The 11,566-nt window shown below is 40.8% G+C and overlaps 1 non-coding gene across 1 annotated transcript; it reads left to right on the top strand.

Annotated features, from left to right (window-relative positions):
- Window positions 1–344: 344 nt before the first annotated feature.
- Window positions 345–463, top strand: LOC120607745 (5S ribosomal RNA). Its single transcript, XR_005654227.1, has one exon. It is a non-coding gene; the product is annotated as a 5S ribosomal RNA (ribosomal RNA).
- The last annotated feature ends 11,103 nt before the right edge of the window (window positions 464–11,566 follow it).

Here is an 11,566-nt window from a genome sequence, read left to right as displayed (position 1 = left end):
CCATGCAGTTTCCCAAGCTAGGAACTTGGGAGTAACCCTTTTATTTCTCTCCTTCCCACTTCCAACATTCAATTAGTCTTCAAGTCCTATGAATTCTTTCTTATCCCTTTCCCTCAACCAGCCTTCTTCCCTCCATCCTCACTGCCAATCTTTATTTAAGACCTTTATTATTTTTCACCTAGATTTCTGCAAAGATCTTTTAAGATTTCCCCATCCTCAGTCTCACCTAGAATATGACATTTTCTGCAAGGCCCTCAAAATGTTCATCAACTATATGATGATGAAAGGAGATTTGACTTTGGATGGCGAACACACAATGCAATATACAGATGATGTATTATAGAGTCTACGGCCATGCCACCCTGAAAACGCCTAATCCCGTCTGATCTCAGAAGCTAAGCAGGGTCAGGCCTGGTTAGTACTTGGATGGGAGACCACCTAGGAAGACCAGGTGCCGTAGGCATAAAAAAAAAAGAAGATGTATTATAAAACTGTATACTTGAAACCTATATAATTATATTAGCCAATGTTACCCCAATAAATTTAATAAATAAAATAAAAATCCTTCAAAACTCCCCAATTCTTTGAGAAGGTGTCCAAACTTCTTGGCATGGTATATGAGAATGTCTTTCATCTGGCTCTGCCTCCTTTCTACTCACGTCTTGCCTTTCCACTCTTTGCATTCTATACTCCCACCTTGGTAAACCACTTCATATCCCCGAACATGTGACAGTCTCTGTTGCCAAAATGTTTTTGCCTTTGTGTCTATAACATCCTCTTTCAAAACTATCCTTTATCCAGGCTTTACCATCTGGCTGATGACTATACTCTCTGGGATGCAAACTGAACTGGTGGCTTTTGAGCCAGGCAGGCCTGAGCATGAAAGCTGGCTTAGCCATTTGAACAACCTCTTTGAACCTAATTTTCTTATCTGTAAAAAGGGGACATTAAGACTGACCTTCCAAGATTGCTAGCAAGAAATAGAAATAATAATTAAAAGGGGTTTAGTAGTGAAAACAATAACAATACCATATATAGCTCTTATTATGGCCTAAGTAGGATTCTGGGTGCTTTATTTATATTAATTCAGTATTCCAGATTCAATTCAAGAGTCACATCCTCCATGTAGCTTTCTTGATTTCTCAAGACTTCATGAGATGTCTTAATCCCTGCCTCCCTGAATCCACTCTTATCATTCTTTGTCCTCTCAGTGAGCTGGGAGACTACAGATATGGAATACATCACTTGGGCAACTTTTCTGGCTTCCATGTGGGTTTTGGCTTTTGAGTGAGAACAGAGGGCAGTTGGTGAGATCGGCCAGAGCATCTCTTTCTCCTAGCCTCCATGATCACGTCATGTTTCTGGCAGTGGCAGCTTCTTTCTATTAGTTTGCAAGGGCTACTGCTGTAACAAAGTACCACAGACTGGGCCAATAACATCTGTTATTTCTTTAAACAACAGAAAATTATTGTCTAACAGTTCTGGAAACTGGAAGTTCAAGACAAAGTAATCAGCAAGGTTGTTTTTTTCTGAGGCCTCTCTCCTTGACTTGTGTCTTCTCCCTGTGTTTTCCCTCTGTCTGTGTCCTAATTTCCTCTTTTTATAAGGACACAAGTCAGGTTGGTGTCCACCCCAATGACTTCATTTTACCTTAATTATCTCTGAAAAGACTCTATCTCCAAATACAGTCATGCTCTTAGGTATTGGGGATTAGGACTACAACCTATGAATTTTGGAGGACACGATTAAACCCATAACACTCCCTAACTACAGCTCCAGTCACATGGCCCACTGCCATGGCTTCAGCCTCTAGTGGGCTCCAATCAATCTATTCTTCCTCTACCCACTTCAGGCCTAGGGATGGCAACAGCTTCCCACTATAGTAGTTTCCTGCTGGTCAGCAGTTACTTTGGGTTTTCTCAATCCTAACACACCTTTCATGAGGTAATTCCTCATTTCAATGACCTGAACTATCTGACTGAATTTAGTTTCCTGCTCAGATACTGGTATAAGATCTTCTCTGTGAGTTCCCTTAGCCACTTCTCTCTCCTGTCCCCAATGCTTAGCATACAGTATGGCAATTGTCTGACTTCATGAAACTACAAGTTCCTCGGGGATGAAAACCATGCTTTTTTACTTTAGTATCTTTAAGACTTTGCCTGATATCTGGTGTATAGTAGGTGTTCAATGTTTGTAGTACAATTTAATCATTGACTAATGCTCCCCTTGCCCTACGTTCCCTCTATCACCTTCTTTTCAGTCTCACTTCTAGACTATGAAAATAGCATCCTAGTGGATCTCATTGTTACCCATCTCTTCTGCCTTCAGTACTAATGTCAGTTTAATCTTCCTAATAAACAATCCTCAGAGAGATGTAGTATTTAAGACATCCAGTCTCAGCCTTAACCTCCCTTCAATTTCTCATGGTCCCACTAGGCCCATCAAGATCACTTACTTTCCAGCCTGAAACATACCTCTGCTGCCAGCTTTTGTGTCACATACCTTCCTCCATCTGAAGTAGTTGTTGCCTTCCTTGCCTTTGGTTAGAATCTTATCCATCCATCTCAGGATGGATAGTCAAAATATTACTATATCATGGCTTCTGATGTACCCAAACAAAAGCAGCTTGGAATTGGAGCAGTTTTTAAAGTCTTGAGGGATTTAAACTATACTGAGGGTTAACCTTCTAGTTGCTAGATAGTGGGAAGGTGGGAGTAATCCCAGAGGAAGGGCTTAGGTAATGATGGCAGAACCCTGGAATAGCACATATTTTCTGATCCTGCTTATCTATAGCCTTAATAAAATCATTTAATATTTTGGTGCCTCAGTGCCTCATCTAGAATCTTACGATCTTCAAAATTGCTTCAACTTTTGTAGCTCAATTTTCTTCAATATATGCTAAATTTTATTTGCTGATTTAGCTCATTACTAACCATCTATCTCCTGAGGCCAAGTTTTCTTCAAAAAATGCAAGCGAAAAGGTTCCCCTTCACGAGGCTGAATATTTCTCAAATATATATGTACGTATATCTATGTATGTATATGTATATGTATATGTATATGTATATGTATATGTATGTGTATGTGTATGTGTATGTGTATGTGTATGTGTGTATATGTATATACACACACACATGCATGTATATACACATATATACACATATATACATGCATGTATTCATTTGTATTTATTTGCAGCGTCTCCAAAGTTCAAAGCTTCCCTTGAAAATGGTGAGAATCTGTGAGAATCCCATAAAGGGCAAGGAGAGTGAGTGGGGATGGTGAGAGGTAGGAAGCCACGAAAAGCCCTTTTGGCTTACAAGCAAGAGCACATTCTGGCACCACCCTTATTATGTCTAGGAATAAAGTACATGTATCATTTCCTACTTCACCACCCTTCTGGAAATGATACTTTATGAACCAAGAGTTCCAAAATGTGGTATTGAGACAGGTCAGTCTTATGTTCCTGGTTCTAAATAGCCAAAATTGTCCTTCAAACACACGAGCGTGTGTTTGAAATGAACTTGCATACTAGAAATACAGAAATGTAAGGATGCCTATTTTTACAGAAAAGAAGAACCAGCTGAGATAGTTCTACGAGTGCCCTTCTCAAACCTCCCAAAGCAAGTCTTACAAACTCATAGTACACCACATTACGTGGAAATTATTTATGTATAAGTCCCTCTTTACCACTGACATAAATACATGTGAGTTAAGTGTGGGAGAAGTTTTGTTTTTATTTCTGTATCTTCAGCTTTTGGAACAATGCCCAGAACATAATAAGCTTTCAACATTGATTGAATGAATAAAAAAGCCACCTCAATGCTTGGAGATGGGGAATGTGTACAAGGACATCCAAGACCATGTTACCTGGAGAGTAGTAACTAAGCTGAGGGTCAGTAGGCAGTGAGTGGATTTATGATGAGAAAGAAGATGATTAATTAATGTATTCGTATACTCAAACCCTCCACTTTATAAAATCTAACTACGTTTAGGAGACTGTCCATGTCCTTTTAAATAAGTACTCACTCTCAAGCATTGTGATCTCTTCAATTTAATATTACAAGGAAAATATATTAGGCTTTCATGGTTATTATGAGATAGTTTCTAGGAAGAATATTCAACTATGACTTCTTTGGAGACAAAGCAAACTGTATTTTACTTCTAAAAGAAATATTGACATTGAAGTTTCTTCAGCCAATATTTCCCTTTTGGAAAGTATCAATTGCCCACTATAAACCTCTAGGAGAGAATAGCCCCTACTTTGTTTACAGGGCAGGTGAAAACTGCCTGGCTCTGACCAATAATGGGAGGCATCTGCTCCTTTTCAACATTTCACACATAGAACTATTTTTAAATAAAAAGGAAGGTGCTTAAATGATAATTAAGTATTTTTCTAATTTAAAAATTACATATTTCCCCTCAAACATTGTAATCGCTCTAGAGTAACAAGCTGTCCTGGATTGTTCAGGATTGACAGGCTTCCTGGGACATAGGACTTTCAGTTTTAAAACCAAAGAAATCCTGGGCAAACTGGGACAGTCTGGCACCACACATAATAGATGCTTCATACGAAGTCAAAGAACCTTCCTTTTATGTAGTGACCAAATATCTTAGAAATAAGAAATCCTACAAAATTAAAAAGACTAGAAAGTGGCTGATGCCAACATAAACTATACATAAACTATATAGGGAATAGGTAACATAAACTATATAGGGAATAGGTAAACAGGGATAAGGGATTATTACCTTAATTCTGTGAAACTGTTACACTTAATTGATAACTAGAAGAGAGCATAGTCTGTTTCAAAGTAGTTCTGCTGACCTCTTTCTTAGACATTTTGCTTCTGCAGCCCTATCTATGATAGTTAGATGTAATCCTGGCAATCAGAATCAACGATTACACTGACTCAGAAGTTCTAGAATGGTTATTACTCAAGGAAAAAAGAACACACATACATATACTAAAAAGAAGCTTCATACAACGGCTTGAGTAAAATAACCACAATGCAGAGAGCTTCCTGCCTCATTTGCTTAATTGTTATGACTGCAACAAAAATAGTGATATTTTTAAAGCAAAAGATCATCTTCAATTGAACATATTTTAAAATGCATTGCAATAAGGAAAGATGTCCACATATCACACTGTCTTATATATCTGTCTTTCTACCCATCCACATACCTGCTCACCTGTTGGGCTACCAGACAAAACCTTGACAAGTAGGAGGGGCAACTGTCATTTAAAAGTCACCAGTTTTTCTGTCTGTAGAGATAGAGATCTCATATGCCTTCAAGACAAACTGTGACTTTGGTAGGAGAAAAAGCACCTTCAATAACACTTTAATTACCAGAGAGTTAACATAAGCACTCCCTTGTATTTTGGAGCAGAAGTGGGGAGACTCAAATAGAAACGTTTTTAGGTTGAGACACTGTTCAAGTCTGTACAGTATGAAAGTTATGCATCAGTGGATTAGGGCAAGCTTTGGGCTCAGACTTTCTTGCCCTTTTTTAGAGGTTAATAGGTATTTGAAATGTGAAAGAAATATACCCTAACTTCCTGTGAATTGAATATACCTTTTGCTGTAATCACTTGATCCTCTTTGCAGGTGTTCTTCTGTTAGTCATAGTTTGCATGGATCTGAAGAGAAGCTCTGTATATAAAGGGTATGACAAAGATGCTAAAAAGTACAAGCCAACTGGCATTTAAAGGGTACCAGTCTGAATAATGCCATGTGGCTTTGGGTGAGATGGCTTGTCTGGACAGGGGTAGGTCGTCTCCTGCAGACCAGTGAAAAAATACAAGTGGTCTGCTGTGTATAAGAAAGAAATGATCCTGGTCTGTCATCTAGCCTGAGAAGCACTTTATTTATGATGGCTCTCTCATAATTCACAGGGTTTTAATGATAAATAATTAATTGAAATAATGATAAATATTAACAAATGTAAAACCCAACAGAGTGTTAAATGATGACACCATTATGTCATATGAAATGGACTTCCCCTCTCACAAATGAAATTTCTCTTGGGACATTCCATTCTCTGAGGAAACCACCGTCTCCCTGCAGACCCCTACCTAGACATTTTTAAATGTCTTCAAATCTAGTTTAATTTCAGCTTTACATAAAAGGGTGAAAGATAAACAAAACTAACCAACACAAAGGTCTTCACTAGAGAAGAACTCTAAAGGAACATTTAGTAGCTGGGTATTAGGTTCTCTAAGAGGGGCTACTTTTGCCCAATCATTTCTCAGAGCTGGGACTTCCCTTGCCATTTTCTCTTATGTCTTCAATTCTGGGCTGCCCCTGGCCCTTGCAGGCATTTAAAGAAGCAGAAGTGTGCCTCTCAGAGAGCAGCTGGCCATGCAGGCATGGTAAATACGGACCAATGGGATCCTCCATCAAGGGATACTTAGGGACTATCCCACTCTCCACTAGATTGCTGACCATGTGGTCACTTTGAGTAGGGTTTTATAAAGATTTGGAGACCACAAACATGGTACTATATAGAAGGCAACTGGTAAGGGCTCCTGGGTGTGTCTCTTCGTATCTAAGGTAAGTTAGTGTAAAAAAGCAAGGGCCAAATTGTATTTTATACCAGTCCTGTCAGATCCAGATGAAAAAGATGTTATTGTACTGAGTCTAAAAAGACACTGGTGGCTCAGATTTTGGCAGCTATTTTGAGCTGGGATCATCGACCATAAAAAAAGTTTTGTTTTTTTTTTAAACAATGAAGTTTTAAAAGGCCTGTTTGCTACCTCGTAGACCTTCCTTGGCAAAAATAGGGAAGTACATAGGTCAAGTCAAATCATTCCAGACAAGGAAAATAACCACAGCCAACCTACAAGATGGATGTTCATAAACCACTAATGATTTCTTAACCAAAGTTCAAAGAACAACATGATGTCAAGGGCAGAGCTACAGAAAGTATTGGGCTCTGCCAACTACAGCTATGGCTGCAAATCAAGGGGCAGAATACAGCAATATATGAAAGTACTGTGTGCAAAGATTTTCTCTCTACCCCTTTACCGCCCCCCCACCTCCTCTCTCTCACCAGGGTGCACTGCATCAGTTTAAAACACAAAGGGCAATAGGACTTTAATCACTCCTAGATGACAGAGCCATCTCATATGGAAATTGCATTGCTCTAAAAAAGTAAAGACAGGTAGATGCGATATTCATTATCTGGCATATAAAAGATGAATTATTGGTGAACCCTACTCCTGGATAAATGCAACAACCTCCCGGTTGTGTTTTCTCTCCTTAATCAACAAATAACTGAACATTTCCCCACATAGTACAAACTATTTTAGGTGCCGTATACTAAGGCTGATGACAACTGGCCCTGCCCTAATGAAGCTTGCAACTTTGGAAAGAAAGTATACTGACAATACACAGGCATACATGTTATGACCTGTAGGCTGACAATAGTGTCACCTTCCACCCAATTTTTAGGAACTAGGGCTCTGTCTTATTTCCCTTTGCCTAATATTTTGTTCTATAGTCTGTTCAATATCTCCATTCCTCCCAGACTGGCTTTGCCTCTGCCAACCCTCCCAAAAATTCTACATGCGACAGACTTTGCTGACTCCCAACCACATGCCTGCTAGCATTTTCCATTTGCTTCCTCCCAGATTCTCTAACCCCATCTCTCTGCCCTGCTTACTTAACTAGATATCCATTCTTCTTGCTCTTCTCTGACCCCACATTCTCCAGATGCCTACGCTTTGAGATTTTAGCTCCTCATACTTCATTAGTAGAAATTGGAACAGGAAATCAAGTTCATAATCAGAAGACTGCTTGGCGGGCTGGAAATCAGTGGCCTTTTAATGGAATGGAGGAATGGAGATATTGAACAGACTATGGAACAAAATATTAGGCAAAGGGAAATAAGACAGAGCCCTAGTTCCTAAAAATTGGGTGGAAGGTGACACTAATGTCAGCCTACAGATCATAACATGTATGCCTGTGTATTGTCAGTATACCTTCTTTCCAAAGTTGCAAGCTTCATTAGGGCAGGGCCAGTTGTCATCAGCCTTAGTATACAGCACCTAAATCTTCAAGGCTGAGATTATTGAGGGCCCCATCCTTGTGGTCGGGCTTCTCTGCATGGCCTGAAGCAGTCAACTCGGTACTTTCTTTCTAAAGAGTTCTGGAGAAACAGGAGATGCTCGTGCTTTTGCTTTGGTGGTTGTAGACTCCATCTTTTTTCTTCTTTCCACAATTCATTAGGTTTTACCTTTCTTTTACTTTCAGTCATCCTTTGGCTAGATTAGCTCCTCATTTTAACTTCTTGTTCTTAATTTGTTCTTATTGGACAGTGCGGCCTAAGACTTCTGCAGAGAACTAACATTATCTATTAATGTAGACTTAACTGGTTGTCGAGTGAGAAAAAGAGAAGGAAGGAATGACAGAGAGAAAGAGAGATTTCATCTCTAAAAGATCTCATCCCTGTGGCTCTGTCGTACATGTAATAGTGGCAGGAGGTGCATTTTGCTCTCCAAGGGCTGGGGACATTCCTGATTGTCATGACTGAGGTAGTATTACTGGGACACAGTAGTAGAGGCCACGAATACTGCTAAATATTCTATAATGCATAGGGCAGACCTACAACAACAAAAATTATCCAGCCCATATGTCAGCAGTACTGGGGGTTGAGAATCTCTGGATTATAGTATGTTCAAAAGGCCAAGGAACATTACATAACTACTTCTCACTTGGGCAGAAGTTTATCTCAATTCTGTGAAATTATCAATAACACCCCTAATGATCTGGCTGACTCTAATGGTGTATGGAGCAGCTGGCTCACATAACTGATAGACCATTCCTCACTGTACACACATGAAGGCTTAATTGTTTGGGAGTTGTTGTCAAAATTTGTGGTGTTGGGTGTGTTGAGAGAGAGAAAAATGGCAGGCAGAAAAGTAAAAGTAAAAATCTTACATGGAGTGAAATTCTACTAGACATATCATGCCTTAAAATATTTTATGAGTGAGAGAATGCAAATAATAGATTCTTTTTTAGATGTGAAGCATTGCCAGCTTTGTCTAGGAGTTTCCTTCCTTCTTTCCATAATCAGGAGATACAGAGAATAAAAGAAAGAAGAAAGGAAGGAGCTTGGAAATGGGCAGGCCATCTGTTCAGCATGAGAGCTTCAGCTCTGAGGTTGTGTGCTTTGAAAAGAGAGAATACCAGGACATATTGCCAAATAGGATCAGACTTTCTCTTTTCCTTTTTAGTCATAGAAATGCAAGATGTGACAAATTGATAATTACTGTTATGATGGAGAGAGGTGGAGTTAGGTTCTAGGACAGGATGGAGGGGAGTGCAGGGAGATAGCCTTTTATGGAGAATCCTACCTGCCCCCCTCCTCCCCACCACACACACAATTTTAAAAATCTGACACGGCTTCTTATGTTAATGGTCTCTTTTCTCATTTAACCAAAAATGAAAGAAAAATTGAGAATCTGAAATCTGAAACTGAGAATCTGGGCATGTGGATCTTACAGGCCCATACTGAATGAAAGCCAGAGTGCCAGTCTTGACTGTTAGGAGATAGCCATGGCAGGTTTGGAGCCTTGGAGAGATTGTTAAGCAGACGATCTGAGCTAGAGAAATAAGTTTACAAGAAAAGCATGAGTAAGGACATGTTCCAAATGACAGAAGAAAAATTGGATGTTTGTCATTTATGGGCAAATACCAACTTATAAACTGGTTGTGTTCTCAAACTGACTACAACAATGACACAATTAGAGTGGAGGGAAACAGGAGTAGTTCATTGATTGCTGGATAGGACCTTTAAAAATTCATAGTCCAATACTTATTTTAAGGAGAAATAAAATGGTTCAGAAAAGTTGAGCATCTTGCCCAAGATCACTCTGAGACTTAGGAACAATGGCTGGTCTGGGATTCCCCAGGCAATCCTCTAACCAAGCTGTGTTGTCTATAAGCAGTAAGGCAGGAAAAATAATGATGGTGAGGAGCAAAAGGGCAAGAGAAGGACTGCCAAGGTGACTGGGAAGAGGGAAGGAAAAAAGGAAGTGAAAGTGGTAGGGAAGGAGCACACCAAAAGCCAGGGGCAGGAAGGGTGATGCCTGATCTGGGTCTTATTTGACCTATAGTAGACAATTTGGGTACACTTTGAGTGGGAGCTTCTTACATGTGGAGGTTTGGTACCTGTCATAGCCCAGAAGATATGGTATACAAGGAGAGAAATAACCAAGATGTAGTCTACAAGTTTTCAAAATGTCAGCATTCCTCAGAACCCGACTGCTATCTCCTCAGCCCCCTGAAATCATTAATTTATTCAACAAATATTTACCAAACCCCTATCTTGTGCCAGGTACTGCTCCAGGCTATGTGACTATAGTAGTGAATAAGACAGGCAAGGTCTGTTTCCTCTGGAGTTTGCTTTCTAGTGAGACAGATAAAAAGTAAGCAAATAAGTATAATTAGGTCTGATCATGTTAAGTGCTATGAAGAAAATAATAGAGTTAACATGATAGTTACTGGAGAATCTACTTTAGATTGAGTGTTCAGGAAAAGCCTCCTTGAGGTGACACTTGGCGACATGCAAAGAGCTAGGGATTGAGATATCTAGGTAGAGAGCACAACCTACACAAAGGCCCAAGAGCATGATGAAGTCTGGTAGGTTCAAGGAACACACAAAAAGCCAATGTGGCTTTTGCAACTTGATGAGTAAGGAGTAGATGAAATGAGGTCATGGGTGCACGGGTGAGCTCAGCTGTATTACATTGACACATGTGTTCATTTAACAAATATTTACTAAGCACCTACTATGCACAGAGCGTTGATGAGGATATAAAAATGAAACTCAGAAACCTCTATCGCAAGGATTCTGTCTCCAGTGACGAGTTTATTAAAGATGATGGAATACTCAAAACTGCTACAGGTTAGAAAATGTTCTATTCCAGACAGAATCACAATGCAGACATCACTATACTGCTTAGCAAAGATAGGGGCTTTCCAGAAGTAATTGTATCAACACACCCAAGTGCCTACCAGATGCCAGTTTATAATTTAAAGAAGGGAACACACTAGACGTCCAAAGCCAAGGCATGAGGTCTGAAATCCGGCCATCTGCTCCCTCCTCCAGAGTAGGGAGGTAGGGTCATTCCAGAGATGAGTAACTGATCCCACCTTTCCTCACTGGGTGAGCCTTCTCGGTCTTCGTGGGTGGGGGAGGACCACAGGAATCCCCCCACCCCAGCCTAAATCTGTCGCCTTCAGAAAACCCGGGCACGGAGCCGCGGTGATTAGCACCTGATTCACCGAAGGAGTCAAGGCAGGGCGGTGACTGCTCGTAACAGCACCCTGCCCCCACTGCCCGAGTCGCCCCAGGGGAAAAGGCCTGCGGGAGTTTTGGTGACTCTGACTTTCCGGGAGCGAGCCCTCCCGACACGCCACCGCTGGCGCGGGGAGAGCCTGAGCGACCCCCCTGGCCTCGGCCCCGGCCCCGACCCCGGCCCCGGCCCCGGCCCCGGCCCCGGCCCCGCCCCCGCACGGCTTTGGAACGCGCAGGCGGCTCGCGTGGCGCGTGCGCTCTCGGC

Source organism: Pteropus medius, unplaced genomic scaffold (assembly GCF_902729225.1).
Source record: "Pteropus medius unplaced genomic scaffold, Ma_sr-lr_union100, whole genome shotgun sequence".
NCBI classification, from domain to species: domain Eukaryota; kingdom Metazoa; phylum Chordata; class Mammalia; order Chiroptera; family Pteropodidae; genus Pteropus; species Pteropus medius.
This window is presented reverse-complemented; position numbering and strand designations above follow the sequence as displayed.